General features: G+C 35.1%; 1 protein-coding gene across 21 annotated transcripts in view; it reads right to left on the reverse strand.

Moving 5' to 3' along the window:
• Bnc2 (basonuclin 2) overlaps positions 1-16,111 on the reverse strand; it is a 428,651-nt gene that overhangs the window by 276,459 nt on the left and 136,081 nt on the right. The window lies entirely within an intron of this gene.

The following is a 16,111-nucleotide window of genomic DNA, read 5'->3' on the forward strand; positions in this document are numbered from 1 at the left end:
ATGCAAGAGGAAAGAATCCCGTAAAAGATGATCATTTTCTTTTAAATGAACCTTAAATGTCTTGTTGGAACTCCAGAACAAAAGGGTCATTTAATTGTGGAGGTGGGGAAGGAGGTTGTTACAAAGATCAGGGGAATTATCTGGCTATGGTTGATTTGGGTTGTATTAACATCCAGCATGTTTCTTCCATTCCTGGCTAGTTGCAATATTAGATTGCATTGGTCTAATTAAAATGGAATTTACATCCACTTAAAAGTTTTTTAAAGGTCTGGAGAATGGGTCAACTAGAAACAAAATGAACAGCATGAAGCAATTATTGCTCAAAGACAAATCACTTCTAAGTTAAAGTCCTTCAACAAACATTTAGGTCACAAAGAACCTACAGCACAGAACTCTTAACAACATGTCTTATTCTCAAATGGTGTTGAGTGTCTGAATTCATGTTAACTATTCTATTTTTGTTTGTTTTGTGGCAGTCCTGGGGCTTGAACTCTGGGCCTGGCCACTATCCCTGAGCTTTTTTTCTCAAAGCTAGTGCTCTTCCGCTTCAGGCACACTTTTTTTGGGTGGTGAACTGGAGATATGAATATCATGGACCTTTCTGCTCTGGCTGGCTTCAAACCATGATTCCCAGATCTCAGCTTCCTGAGCAGATAGGATTACAAGCATGAATCATGGGCATCTAGCTAGCTATTCTATTTTTTTAAATATTTTTCTTAGTTTCCTCTGGTTGATGAATTCTTGGCACAAAATTATTTTATCAATGATTTCATTCCATTATTTGGGTGTTCTCTCTCTTTTTTTTTTTGGTGGGGGGGGAGGTACAGTACCGAGTATTGAACCCAGATGTTCATACTTGCTAGGCAAGTGCTATTCCACTGAGCTAAGTCTCAGCCTTTGATTTCATTCCATTATTTGGGAGAGGGAAAAAGATGCTCCACTGGAGATATGCTTCTCAACTATGTCAGAATCATAAGGAAGAAAGACTAGAATCTGCTCTACTCCATTAATGAGAAAGATTTCCCTGACTCTTTATTTTCTCATTTTGATACCAAGAAGGAACTTTAAATGACTTCATGGCTTGCCTGAGCTGATTAGGAAAAATAGAAATAGGGGATGGAAGAGTATATATAGTAAATCAAACATTTGGTAAAGTAATTAGTCTAACTACATACATACATGAAAATAATTAATGGATGTCACCAACACCTTAGCACTTCAGATTTTAGTACATTTTATTTAGGTGAGAGCCAAGATAAATATGCTACCTGGTACAAGGAATTATACCAAGATTGGGATGGTGCCACCAAAATCAATTTAAACAGGAAAATCCAAAAACTACTTCAAGTTCCCCACCTCAAGTAAATAAGTGATCAGTTATTTGTTTGTTCTATAAATCTGAGTATAAGTAGTATTTTAGAAAGTAAACTGCTAAATTTTAAGATATTAAAAGAATGAGAACCACATTTACACTGTAAAATTATAACCTGATACCAAAAATGCTATTTTCAAACTTTATATTTATAATGTAAAGAGAAATTATACGTTTATAAATGATACTTTTTCTTTAAAAAAGGCAAAAGCATGATTTTAAAGTATCATTACATAATTAGAAGCAATCTGTAAATAAATATTCTAACACCTTGAGTTTTCAAACTTGTTGGTACATCAGTATTTTCAGACAAACAGATAAAACACTAAAGGATAGGGATAATTCAAAAGTATCTTCACAGAAGCAAAATAACACAACACATTCTGCAGATTATCCATTCCTGTGGCCAAACCATTGGCATTTCAAGTGTCATTAAAACCCCCTTCGAAAATACACTTGAGACAGCTTTTGAATGGGCATTCTATCAGGTGTTTAAGAGAACTAACTAGATGATTTGGTTTTCTGGAAAAGCCATTCAGTCTAATATTCAGTTGACTGCTACAGTAGCATTATCATCAATGAGCAACAAAGGGCAGTGTATTCTGCCAATAGTTTTAAGGTGACCTTTGCAATGCTGACTAGTACGTCAAGTTCCATCCTTGAGATGCAAGGTATAGACAGAGACAGTTTATTAATCTAGATAGGAACCAAATTCCAGGAGGCTCCAAAAGGGCAGGTGTTTCATATTCAAGAAATAGAGATTTCCCTCCCTTTAGAAGAAGATACCATAAGACTGAGTAAGTCCTATGGTCTTCCTCAAGTCATTAACCTTCTGTGGTTAAAAAAAAAAAACAACACACAACATAAGTATCAGACAAGAATTAGCAATTTTATATCTTCTCCCAGATACATTTTTAATGAGTGCAAAGAAAATACAATTTGCAATGGATAAATCAAGATCAGTGGCTTAAGCTCTAGAAACAGAGTTGAGAAAGGATGTTGACATTACAGTTGTTAAATTGTAACCAGTGCTTTTTTTAAATTTACGGGTAGTTGTACAACTGCCAACAGAACAAACTTGTAGAATTCAAGACAGTTGCTACAGTGGATCAGAAAACGGCTGTGCTGAACTGAGAATTATTTTTTTCCAGTATCACGTTTTTGAACTCTGGGTCTTCCACTCACTCAGCTTGCTTACTCTCAGCTGGTGCTTTACCACTTGAGCCACACTTCAATCCTGGATTTTTGCTGCTTATTTTGGAGATGGAGTCTCTCAAACTTTTCTGCCTGAGCTAGTTTTGAACCACGAGCCTTCAAATCTCAGCCTGCTGCATAGCTATAACTTTAGATGTGAGTCAGATAGATATATATGGCTGAACTGAGAACTTTTTAAAGAAAAAAAATAGGAAATCAGCTTATGGAAAAGTATATTTTGATTCAAGGAAGTTAACTGTGACTATGGCGAAGTGACATGCTTAAACTTGATATTCTCCTAGGGATATAATGGCTTTGAAGCTCATAATAAACTTGAAATGGTTCTGGAATGTTAAAGCTTAACACGGATGGCTAGTCATCCATCCACTGTCATGCTTCTAAGTATGTCAACATGGAAACAACTGTATTAACAGCTTCAGGGTATTTAAAAAAGAAAGCTTTCCATCTATATTGTATTTTTTATTTCAAATTTTACTTTGAATAAGAAACTGCATTATACTGACAAGTGAATAGTACAGCTAAAAGTATAACACTCCAGTTTAGAAAGGATTCACCATCCAATTTGTCCTTTGCAATTAATTGTACCATCCTCAAAAATGTATAAACACAGAAGAAAAAGAAGTGAAATGCTTTAAAATAGCCTGGCATATGGAACAATAATACTACCTATCAAACTCAAGACATAAATATAATTTTATAAAAATTAACAGCATCTAAAAGGGTATTCTTTTTTATCCTTCACTTGCCACCACCTCTTTTCCCTTCCCCCCGCCCCCCCTCCCACCTTACATGGAAGTGCTTCCCCCCACCCCCGCATGAAAAATAATTTATCTAATTCCCAGTTGAAAGGTTTCTGAAAGTGTTAAGTCACAGCTGTGTTGATGCTGAAGTTCTTGAACATGGCATACCACCCTCCTTCTGACACACTGACAGATGCTTCATTATAAATTGCACTCAATCTGGATTTGAAATATCTAATTTACTAACAGTCGTCTAAGTGTTAATCTCTGGTCTTTTCTCCAGTTCAGCTCTTCTTTGCAGTGTTGGAAGAAAACCAACAGCTTGTTATGTTTATGACAGAGAGGGCTCCCTTCTGATGTTTCTGGATGTCCAGTGACACTGATCAACAAGACCCTAGATAGAACCTACACACATCTAGGCCCCATTGGCAGATCATTTTAACGAGATGTACTTGTTTCCTGTTCCCACGAAAATCAATAATATGATGACCTTCAATTTGAAATTCAAACCAATTAATTACCTGTTCTCTTGAAAATGTTGATATCTGATTTGCCTAGAGAATTTCAATTATGAATAGATTATTTATTTTAAAGAGCCCCTTCAAAAAATATAAACAGACATTGAAAACCTCATCTTATACAATATAAATGATGTTTTCTTGAAGCAGGGATAAAGTATTGGCCTTGCACAAATTAGTATGGGGAAGTTTTCCCCTTGTGGTCCATCTACTTCTCATGACATCATAATCAATTGCCTGGTAAATTATAGCAATCCCACAAAGATTCAGGGCAAGAATCTACTGCATAAAGGTGAGACAAAAAGCTTTTTGCAGTTGGATTCAGCTTTTCATCTACATCAAGTTACTAACACAAGTGATGGGACTCCTTTCAGAATCTAGAAATCTCCTTTCCTTGACCTGAAATTCTAAAATTCTTGTATTTCTCCCTTTATTTAAATCATATGGGTATTTTATTCAGTCCATACATTTGATTTTACTTTGGATATTGATCATAAGGGAAAAATCTATACATCAGAACTATCAGAACCAAAAATATATTACTAAACTTGTCTTCTAATTGTAGAAAAAATGAAAAATTTAGTTCATCTAAGTGGGAATTCTCAAGATGAATGATGATATGCAATGAAACTATTATCTTTATCCATTAAAATATTATCTAAAACAGGGGTTTCTATCTGGCAACCAGTAGTCTGAATATAGTCTGCACATGAATTTTGTTTGGACCACACAGTTTTTAAAACATTTGGACAGATTGCCAAGATTTCAGAATCAGGTTATTTTGCCAAAAAATTGGATTTCTAGACTCTTGTTAAATAGAAAATAAGAGGATCCATAATATGGGGCCTACAGCTTCACCTGGTAAATGAGTGACTGGATTCAAGGTGCTGCTACTTCACTGCATTGGAAGCTTGAATTTTCTGGTCCACCACAGTCCCCACCAGTCCTACTCCACTCTCATTACCTCCACATGACCCTCTTAGGAAATTTATGATCTTTAAGCATTCATACTATTCAAAACAGAGCTTATAGAAGGGCAGAAGAAAAAGACTCAAGTGCTCTAGAAACTTAAGACTACATATTGCACAAGATTTGTATCACAAAAGAGAATAGGAGGAAATTTTCATTCCAAAATGTAGTTGTTCAATAAAGCATGTCTGAATCAAAGGAAACATCCTTCTATAATTAAAAAAATAACAAAACAAAACATTAAAATAGTAAAGAAAGGACTGATGACCCCATCTTCTACAGTGGTGCAGCAAACCTTTATCTTGGCTTCCTATCAACAACATTGTTTTCTGAAGTTCAGAAAAGGACGCTTATGTCAAACTGCTATTCAGAACTATATCTATCTTGATCTTTTATATATTCATATTTCTGGACTCCTTGACTAGAGCTATCATGTGCTCAACTGAAAATGGGTCCTAATAAGAAAATCAGCTATGTTTACAAGGTATATTTTTAAGCTCACATTTAGGATGCATGAATATTATCACAATAAATACTCTTTACTGGATCCACATGTATGCTACCATATGACATTTATATTTAACATTAACTAGTCACTATTGAGGGTTCAAATGACCCAAAAAGTCATGACATCTTTCTCGTTTTTTTTTTTGCCAGCCCTGGGGCTTGAGCTCAGGGCCTGGGCACTGTCCCTGGCTTCTTTTTGACCAAGGCTAGCACTCTACCAGTTGAGCCACAGCGCCACTTCCGGCTTTTTCTATATATGTGGTGCTGAAGAATAGAGCCCAGGGCTTCATGTATACGAGGTGAGCACTTTACCACTAGGCCATATTCCCAGCCCCGACATCTTTCTTTAAAACTGATCATTCCAGGCTGGGAATATGGCCTAGTGGCAAGAGTGCTTGCCCCGTATACATGAAGCCCTGGGTTTGATTCCCCAGCACCACATATACAGAAAAATGGCCAGAAGTGGTGCTGTGGCTCAAGTGGCAGAGTGCTAGCCTTGAGCGGGAAGAAGCCAGGGACAGTGCTCAGGCCCTTAGTCCAAGGCCCAGGACTGGCAAAAAATAAAATAAAATAAATAAAATAAAAATGATCATTCCTTAAAAGCAGATGTCTATGATGAAGTCACCATGAATTTATTTCCTTTTGCTTTTAATTGAAAATGAGAGGAAAAATCTTTTACATCTCATTATTTCGAATCAACCACAACACCACAGCATTTCTACCTAATAGTGGATTTTACAAATAAATTAAAGATACTCTATCTGAGGGAAGAAAGTACCTTCCCATTCCATGCCACTATGTAAAAAACAGTTTATCTTTGATGATTACATCAAGGAAAGCTTATTCATGCAGATTGTACCAAATAGTTTATTATCAGTAATGTGTCAACTTCTTAGGGCAAAATGTAGATCAAATATAGCACACTACTTTTTAATTATGTGTCATCATTGGGCCATATACTGCAAAGATTATTTGTTAAGTGAGCTGCTTCCTTCCTAAGAGAAACATATTTTTCTTCCATTTTTACCTAAAGACAGTAATCCTTGAATATATGCCAAATTTACCTCAGATCAGATATTAATCCTTAAATTCTCCTGATTCTTAACAACAAATTTAAGTTCACAAAATCATAATAATCACATTGCATTCCTTTTCTCTTAGTTGAACAGGAAAAGATATCCTAAGTTTGAGCCCTGTAAATGCTATTTTAGGTCTGATATCTGAGTATCAGTGATACATACATTCCTTATGGGAAACATTTTTCCTTAATTTCTACTATGTTTGAAATTTAAGCAATTGGAAACAGACACCTGGAACTCAGTTATTAACTTACTCTCTCCTCTTCCCTCTTACATTTTTTTCTAAATCATTTCTTATGATGAGTTGGTGATCTTACAGCATAAGTAGGTAAAAGGCTCTGGACTACTGTTCACATTGTTTTATTTAAAACATTGGTATAATCCAAGATAAAGCTTATTTTATTTATGGGTATATAGTTTTATCTTTTTTTAATACAGAATCTCACCTCTTAAGTAAATACTGAGTGAAACAGCAGAAAAAATTAAAACAAGAATTCTAGGAAAAGAAAACTTCATTATCTTCATCTCGATTCACCTTCTACACCATTCTAGAAAGTGGGTTTTATGAAAAACACACTCAGCTCCTTCCCAGGAGAACCAAAGCCTGAAGCTAGTCTCTTCAGATTCACAGCATGGCAGCTGACTACAAATACATAAAGCAGTTCTAAAAAGACTCCTTATTTTGTCACTTTTGGTTTTTGCACTGTATTGTTTTACAATTAAAAAGATGATATTTTATTTAATCTATGTGCTATGGGGAGACAGGTATTGTTATTTATGTCCTTTCTATTAATCACTGACTTCTACCAAAAAAAGAAAATCATCTCAGTGTAGGTTTATTTTGAGGGTCATTTCAGCATACATCGATTTTAAAGAAGTAAGATTTTTTTAAAAAGACACAAACACTGACTCACACAGGAGCAGTGTGTTATCAAATCCTCAGTGGGCCTGCATGCAGGCAGGCAGGCAAATGGTTTACTAAGAAATTATTTAACATAACTATTTACACACGTCAAAGTAGCCAACTTCTCACTTTTAACAAAAGAGTGTTTTTAATATAATGAACATCCAGGCTTCTCTGGTCATGAGAGAACCTGGAATATATTATACATGCATGAATGTGGCCAGGATGCAGGATATGGGATGTGCTTCCTATCAACAGATTAACACTTCATTTTCATTACTCTAATCTCACCACAGGCTGTGAACACTCTCTTTTTCTTATTTGAACAACAATGGTGCATGAAAAACCAAGCTGACAGGCAGGCGGGGTTCATTAAATGCACAAAGCTTTTATTCCCATAACACATCTCACCTGTATGAAGCCTGGGTTCTGGTTTCCAAGCTGGCTACTGAAACAAGCTCTTCCAGATGTTGGACTTCTAACTGTACCTTTTCCTCTTCCTTCCTGATTCATATTAAGTGTCACAAGTAAAGTAAAAAATGGAAAAACTCTTCTCCACAATAAATTCTATTTAGTAGATAATAAGACTGGTAACAGACTTATTCAGTTCCATGAATACTGACAAAGGTGTTCAGTACAAGAGAGGGAAGTGGCTGGGAAGGGAAGTGATGACCCCATTGAAGTCTGAGTCAAGTTTGAGTCAGCATCGCATTTTAGTCTCTCTTTCCCGGCTTAATTGTTACTTGAAATTTATAATACAAAACTTAAAACTCTGAAACACATGTGAAGAAAACTGTGTGGTTTCTCACTTGTTTAAAATTGTAATCACAAAATTTAAAAAAAACAAACAAAATAATGTCTTTTACCAATGAAGGACGGAGCTTCACACAAAGTGAAGCTTGAAGAGCAACAAGACTGCATCATCTACGGTATCACTGCTGTGTAGTTCCTAGAATAGCCATGATGCCTCTTTGGGGTGATCCATCCATGCACTCATTGAATTTAAAACAGCTATTAACAAATCTTTAACCCAGAAATAAATCACTTAATTGTTGTCTACCAGCCAAAGAAGCAGGGACACACTGTGTTTATACATCAAATATAAATGCCTTAAGCACATGGAAAAATGAGATTTTTAATATTTTCCATAGCAAGACCACCCTCCTCAAAGTGCAAAGCAGCACTTTGTATTTACCAACCCATACACACAAAAAAATAGAAGAGAAAAAGAAAAGCAACATTAGATTGTATACCAGATAACCTGGCTGACTCTACCTTAGGTTCTGACATGAGGTCAACAAATACAATGTTTGCAGGCATTCTTTCTGAAGGACCAGAATTATGAATATGCTCGTGCATAATTACTCCCCCTTATCTTATAAGTGGCAACCTATTCATGTCCACTGCCCTCTGGCACTGGTAGAGGGCAGTGGGCAGGCAGCTTTCTTTACCCATGCATGATTAAGTCCCCCAAATAGCCATCCTAATGATGTAAGTCAATGAAATCTTTCTTGCTTTAATTTTAATGGAAGAAAAACAAAACATTATTAAAATCCTGCTAATGGAGAGTCGCATTTTAATATTAGTTAATATTTGTTATTATGTTAAGCCAGCTGAAAGTAATTATTTTTTGTCATGTAAAATATTCATTATCCTGAAATTTTCTTTTCAGATACTCAGTTCAGGCACTCTCATCATCAAATGTGAAACTGAAGAACAGAGAGGAACTAAAAGGATCCTTAATAAAGTTGAAAAATTCATGACAAGTCACACAAAAGCACAGCAGGTAAGTACTGGAAGCTATATCTTTCCCATATATAAGTTTTTAATCTTGTCAGTTTTAACAATCTCGTTGCCTTCTGAGACAATGAGTTAAAACTTATTAAACACAAAACAGTAGTGAATCCTTCTCATGTTATATTAAAACTACATGCTTTAAATTTCCATTTCATGAAGTCTCCATTCACATTAGCCTAGACATCATTTCAATTTCTTTTTTAAATGTCTTATGTAACTCTTATTAGCTACAGTTTGTATCAGAATTACACTTTCTACCTATGGAGCTACCTTCTATATTTTGCCCCTTTGAAATTAATATCTTTATGTGGATTTAAGTCTAACTGTATAAAACAGGAAATCAATAAATTACTTTTTACAAAAAAGCAGAAGGAGGAGGAGGAGAAGGAGGATAAGGAGGAGGAGGAGGAGGAGGAGGAGGAGGAGGAGGAGGAGGAGGAGGAGGAGGAGGAGGAGGAGGAGGAGGAGGAGGAGGAGGAAGGAGGAGGAGGAGGAAGAGGAGGAGGAGGAAGAGGAGGAGGAGGAGGAGGAGGAGGAGGAGGAGGAGGAGGAGGAGGAGGAGGAGAAGGAGAAGGAGAAGAAGAAGAAGAAGAAAGAAGAAGTAGTAAAAGAAAGCAGAAAGCAAAATCTTTCTTCAGCTAAATACTTTCTTACATAGGCTAAGGATCAAATTGAGCTGCCTTTCAAAACCTCTGAGATAGGTAAGCCATAGACCTCTGATCACACTGATTTTTTTTTTTCAAATCACAACCTGACTTAAAAAATACTGACCCCCTTCTAAAACCAAGTGGGGACCATCTTCATGTCACTGCACACATGAGAGAGTGGATCCTATTGGCCATACGTCTGCTGAAATAAAAGACTGGCACCAGGATTCCTTACTCATTTGCTGTTAGTTTGGGGTACATTTTAATTCTTTTATGTTAGGGGAGCAGGAAGAAAAGCCAGTGAAAGTAAGGAATTCAGAGTAAGAGAAATGAGAGGAAAGAAAAAACTAAATAGGTAAAATACATAAATAAATTAGATCTATGAGAAAGAAGATAGGAAGCGAAGACAAAGTAACCCTGTATTTAGGTCATTAAGTACATTTCTATCAACCAAACAGGAATAAGATTTATAAATCAACACCCCTTCATGACATATAAATCCAAAAGACAGTAGCAAAATAATATTACAGTTCCAAAGTATTGAGTAAGTTAAGATGTCAGCTTTTTGCTCAAAGGAATCAGTTGTTTCAATGAGTAACTTCCTGCAGTTCAAGATTATTTTTTTTACAAAGAGAAATGAAAAACTGATGGGCTTAATTAAAGAAAAACAAAAGGATATTATTTGTTTTTAAAGGATCAATTCCTCTTTTTAATTGAAATGATGATTAATAAGCAGAGAATTTTATTTCCAAACTCGCCAGTTTGAATAATGCGTTGTTTTTCCAGGAGCATTTCCATCGAGCTTTGTGAATGAAGGACTAAAAGATACGAAGCCCCTCTTCTCCTGATCACTGCACTCTGTGGCATGAAATGCAGCATGCCGTGTCTGAGCAGAATGACACTGCACAGGGTCCTCACCCAAATGAACTCCAGTCATAAATTTTTCACCTGAGGGTATGAATGTACACTAAAATTTGCAGGGACTCCTACAGGGAATGTACAAATTAAAAAAAAATCAATACTTTTATTTTTTCCTATTCTCTAAACTTTCTTTTCAGCCTAGAGAGGGAGATAGCAATACAATCATGCTCAGTGAAGAAATGTGGATCCTCTGGATGTCACAGCCCTGTGCATCATGCGGGGGACATCATCTGTACACATCATGGCTTCTTGGGACTTAAGCTATTTAGAATGATTTTCCACCTTATTTTTTACTAGTTTATCCTGGGGGGGGGGGGGCGGCGGGGAACCCATGTTGTTTGTTGTTTTGCTTACAAAGGAACCTGTTCTTCCTGCATGGCATCCCTTTTCTTTTACATATTTTAAGTTTACTCCGTATCAAAGTTCTTTGAAAGTGCTCTGACTCCTAGGTCCTTCAGTAGATGAGGACATGGAAGTCAGCTGCTTTTCTGAAAATAAAAATGGCTTCAGCTTTGACAGATAGGGGTCAGATCGATCTTTTTCTAAGATCCTCAAACAATCTTCTGGGTAAGGCCTAGAGAAGGGTGACTATGGAGCAGCAAAGTGTACCATGAAAGGTACAAGAGGATTTGTATGCAGTGCAGAATTCATTCACACACATAAAAAAACCAGGCCTTAAACTTTACATGAAAGGAAATCTTAGAACCATTATATCTCATCTTTTCTCAACAGTACAAATAAGGAATTCCAAAGAAAATTTCTTTCACTGAAAAAGTCATCCCACAATTCACTGTTTTCTCTACTAGCACAAAGGTCTGTAACAGTAATCTATGAGGGAAAGGAGTTAAACACTGTGGTTCAAATCATGGACAGAAGATTTTTACCAAATTCTTCCCTCATTCCTTTTGATACATATGTAAAATAGAGGACTAACTCTTTGGCTTCACAGTCACTACCTATTTATGATTATATCCTCTCAGAAACTACAGATTGTTAACAGGGAGCCCCACTGTAACTTCCTTAAAGTGAGTGTGCCATGCATATAAGGTAGAAAGGAAGAAGCATTGGGATTCTTGTTTTTCATTGAAGTGATGACGCCAGCTCACTATCTGTAACAGACTGTTCCTTTGGAATCAGCTCCCTGTGTCACAATGACCTGGCAAAACTTGAATGCTTTCACTATCATTGGAGTCCTTGCAATCCTGCCTTGCTGTGACCCATTCACTTCTGCCCCAACTTCTCAGAGATGCCTTACTCAGCATCTAATTAGTTAGGGAGGATTTGCCGCCGCTCTTAACCCTGACACAAGAGTGGGAGGCTATACTGCTGTGGAAGCCCAAATCTGTCCTGCTGCTGCATTAATCAATTTCCACAAAGTTCTGCATGAATAAATGAACTTATCATTGAATATGAAGATACACACACATATATATGTATATATAATTATTTTTTAGTGCCTACAATTATAGATAAGATATCTATACCTTTAGGAATTAAGTTTTCAATTGTGGTTACTTGACTCACATTAGCAAAAAGCTTACAAATTTCTATAAACACAATGGACCCGTTTGAAGACGACACAAAGGTGGGAAAATTAAATAATCTCAAAATGACCACCTATTATGTTCAAATTTGTTAAAATGTCCCATGCTGAAAATTTGGGTAGGTTTTCAATAACACTGTGCACACATCCAAGAACATATGAATGCATACTTTTCCATATTAACATGTACATGAAATACTGTAGGTAGATAACATATTACTTTCCCATTAAACTACAGATTAAGCAGTACCTGTAAAATGAAGTCTGCATGCTAGCCACAGACCTGTAAAGTAGAAGCTAAAATATAAGCACCTGCTTCTACACTACGATTTATATTGTAACAATTACCTAAATAAATATTCCTATTTTAATGTTATGGTATCAGAATGGACATTGAGAATTATATTTCGGGCTACGTCTATTGCTAAGATTTCAAAATAAAATGTATTATCACAGAAAAAAAACTAAGTCTGGGGCAGTCCCCTAATAATTCAACAGGCTAAAATTGCATGCCTGCTAATACAAATATTTACCTAAGAATCAAGATCCTAAGTTTGGTCAATTTAATGCTTTTGTTAAGTCAAATATACCAAATGTAAGGAGGAAGAAAATTTAAGAAAAAAAAAAGGAGAGAAAAAGTACAGGAAGAAACCGAGAGGTGGACAACTCTTGGCAATGAAAGTCATTTTCAAAGACCATTAACTATCCACTGCTTTACTCAGGCTCTGATAAAAAAAAATAAAAATAAAAACCTATTCATCCTATGTTAAAAGGGATGTCTATTTTTGTGGGATAAAGCTTTGAGGGAAAATGTATGAATGAGCTATAAAGAATCAAATCACAATTAGACATCTGACTTTAAAGAATTTCTGTATACGTGGCTTTCGAATTGTTAATAATAAATATTCAAGTGAATAAATATTCAAATTACTTTGGGGGTCAAGAAGTCAGACAAAACCATCATTTTCATTTTAAAATATTGATCTCACAAACTGAGACTGTGCCTGTCTTCATGAATTGAAAGAACTAAAACACTATTAGAAGAAATATTCATACTGTTTTAAAAGTCTTTTAAATAGATTCCAAAAATGTATTTCTTACATTTTATTTATCATTTCCCTGAATATTACTAGGTTTTATATTAATGAGAAAGTTTTTTCCTACTCTTGTCATATCTCTGGTGAGCAGACACTTGGTATTAATGTAAATCACTAGTTTAATTTTTAGTTTCCTGGTTTGCCCCTCACCTATCTAGGAAATGATTTCTCTAGTGATAACTAACACATCATGCTAATGAGAGAATCTAATGTACAATAGAAAAATGTCACTACTAATAATATTTGCATGAAGTTAAATAAAGCAACTGTAAGAGAATGTCAGACAGTTGTTCTTTAATAAGACATAGTTTCACAATGAAATTATGTTGTTAATTTTGTTACATCATTGGGTGAATCCTAAATTACAACATAATGATACATAGTCATTTATAATTCTAGCTTAGTATTTCATTCAGTCTGAAAGGGACCTAATTAAGTATTAAGGGACCTGCATTTTATTTGAAACATACTACATATCCTCACCAATAATAAAAGGTAAATGCCTCTAGTAATATATAAAATGTACCTGTATAGTTTCATTTCTGGAAAGATTTTAATGTAAATTAGACTGTTCCATCTTGATGTAACTACAATTATTTGATCTGGTAGCCTCTCATATATACAAAATATGTACAAAATTAGAAAACCTAGTACCTTTTAAAAGTCTAATTTTTTAAACTTGCAAAAAAAGGCCTTATTTTTTGCTTTCAACAATATTTCATGAGCCTAAAGTAAGGTTCTTTCTGGGTTGTAAGAGATGAGCAAAAAGAGGGGACGGCTTCTGGTCATTCTCGAGATCTATCACTGATCACACTGGCCCCAGCACTCCCTCTACAGAAGTGAGTAGTTATGCTTTTCATGGTTCTCAAATACCAAGAAATGATCCTTTTTGAGGAAAATAAGACTTTAATGTGGAAGGAAGAAATGTTAAGGAAGCAGGAAAATAAAGTCAAATAGTTGTATCCTCAAACTTTAGAGGAACATAATTCATCCTATCAACTCTAAACTGACTTTAGATTCTAAGCTTTTTTGTTAGTATTAAACAGAATGAAAGATTTTTATTTAAGGAAATCCAACTTTGCTCATATGAAATAGAAGATAGAAGGTTTTTATCTCCTATTTCCTAGCTTACCTATAGAAGACATAAGACTTGGTTATTAAATTTCATTAGTTACAACACATTCCCCACCACAAATTTTTGTTTACTGCTAGTAAATTCTCTAGGATTCAGTCCTTAAACATTTTATAGTAGCTCTACTCACCAGTCTTTTCTAATGCTTAAGGAAATGATCATAGATATAGTAATTTTTATAATAAAATTTTAGAAAAATGTGTCCAATAAATTTCATTCCTTTCACAAGCTAAATGCATGTTTACTTGGAAATTAAAATCATCATCTAAAAGAACTTCTATGACTTAGAAATAAGGCACACAGAACTCTACATGCTTGATTAAATTAAATAAACTTTTACTTTTAAAAAAGCTGTCTCAATATGGGTATTGAAGCTAATAATCTTCAAAATTGATGACTCTGACAAATCATTTTGGGGCATCTCTCTCACACACACATTCTCTCTCCCTCACTCTGTCTCAAAAGCATTGATAATAAACTGTAAGTAAGAAAAACAAAAATATTAAACATATAGGTTAAGATTTAAACGTAATTTGAATTTGTTTACACACTATTTATACAAACAGGAAAACTCATATACATACACACACTCAAACCCATATTCTTTATATGTGCTTTCCAAAAATGCACAGAAGGTAAATATTTACTAACCATGAGAGGAAAATAAGGGGATTGTTGTAACTACATCAAAAACCCTCCAAAAAGAAAACACATTAAAATATACTTCAATCACAATACTTTCTTAAATTTTGGGTTCTCTCCCTTTTCTGTAGTACCATACTTAATAAATAGTATAATTAATATTATGCTGTTTTATATGGAGCCCTTAACCATACATTATTACTTCCCTATATGAAGTTACTGATTAAACATTCATGTATACAGGTACATGCAAAATAGACCTTTATTCCTCCACAGCAGAGCAGGATGCTTCTAAGACATTGTGATAGCATAGTTGTACAAGTTTTTCTATGAAGATGTAAAATCATTTTTCTAATTCTGACCCATCATTTATATAATTTACTTTTTATTTTTTAGCTAAAACGTTTTCCATGACTTAAAGACACCTTAGATTCAAATCTACTTGGAAATGTGCTAGTGCCAAAGAAGCAATCTAACACCATCTATGTGGTTCAATAGCCATTTATCAATTGATCATTATCTCTATCTGGTTTTATTAACTCTTTTTTAGCTAGAAGGAGATCTAAACCAATCTTCCCTTCCAACACACACACACACACACACACACACACACACACACACACACACACAGGACCTCCACTAACTCAAGGTAAATCTTAAGGTGACGCCTAATTTAAAAAGTGTAGCACCAAGTTATTTGGTTCTAAGGTTAGTGAAAACATAGTCTGTGTTCCAACCACAAGAGAGCCACTCAGGCAGGGATGCCATGCATAAAAATTGTGCCCAAAGCATTCTGCAATGACAAGGAAATGAACTCTCTGTAAGAAAATGAACTTTTCACTTGCAAGAATGGAAATTGTATGTAAAGAGAGTTGCTTATTGGGTGTATGTTGATTGCATTTAAATCCCAGCTTACTGTATCAGTAGTAATCAGGGTCCCTCTACAGGATGTCAACATACACCTTATTCAGATACACTTACCCCATCTAGTAAAGCATGTGGTAAAACTGTTTGCCAGCTGAACGCTA

Source organism: Perognathus longimembris, chromosome 1, assembly GCF_023159225.1.
Source record: "Perognathus longimembris pacificus isolate PPM17 chromosome 1, ASM2315922v1, whole genome shotgun sequence".
NCBI classification, from domain to species: domain Eukaryota; kingdom Metazoa; phylum Chordata; class Mammalia; order Rodentia; family Heteromyidae; genus Perognathus; species Perognathus longimembris.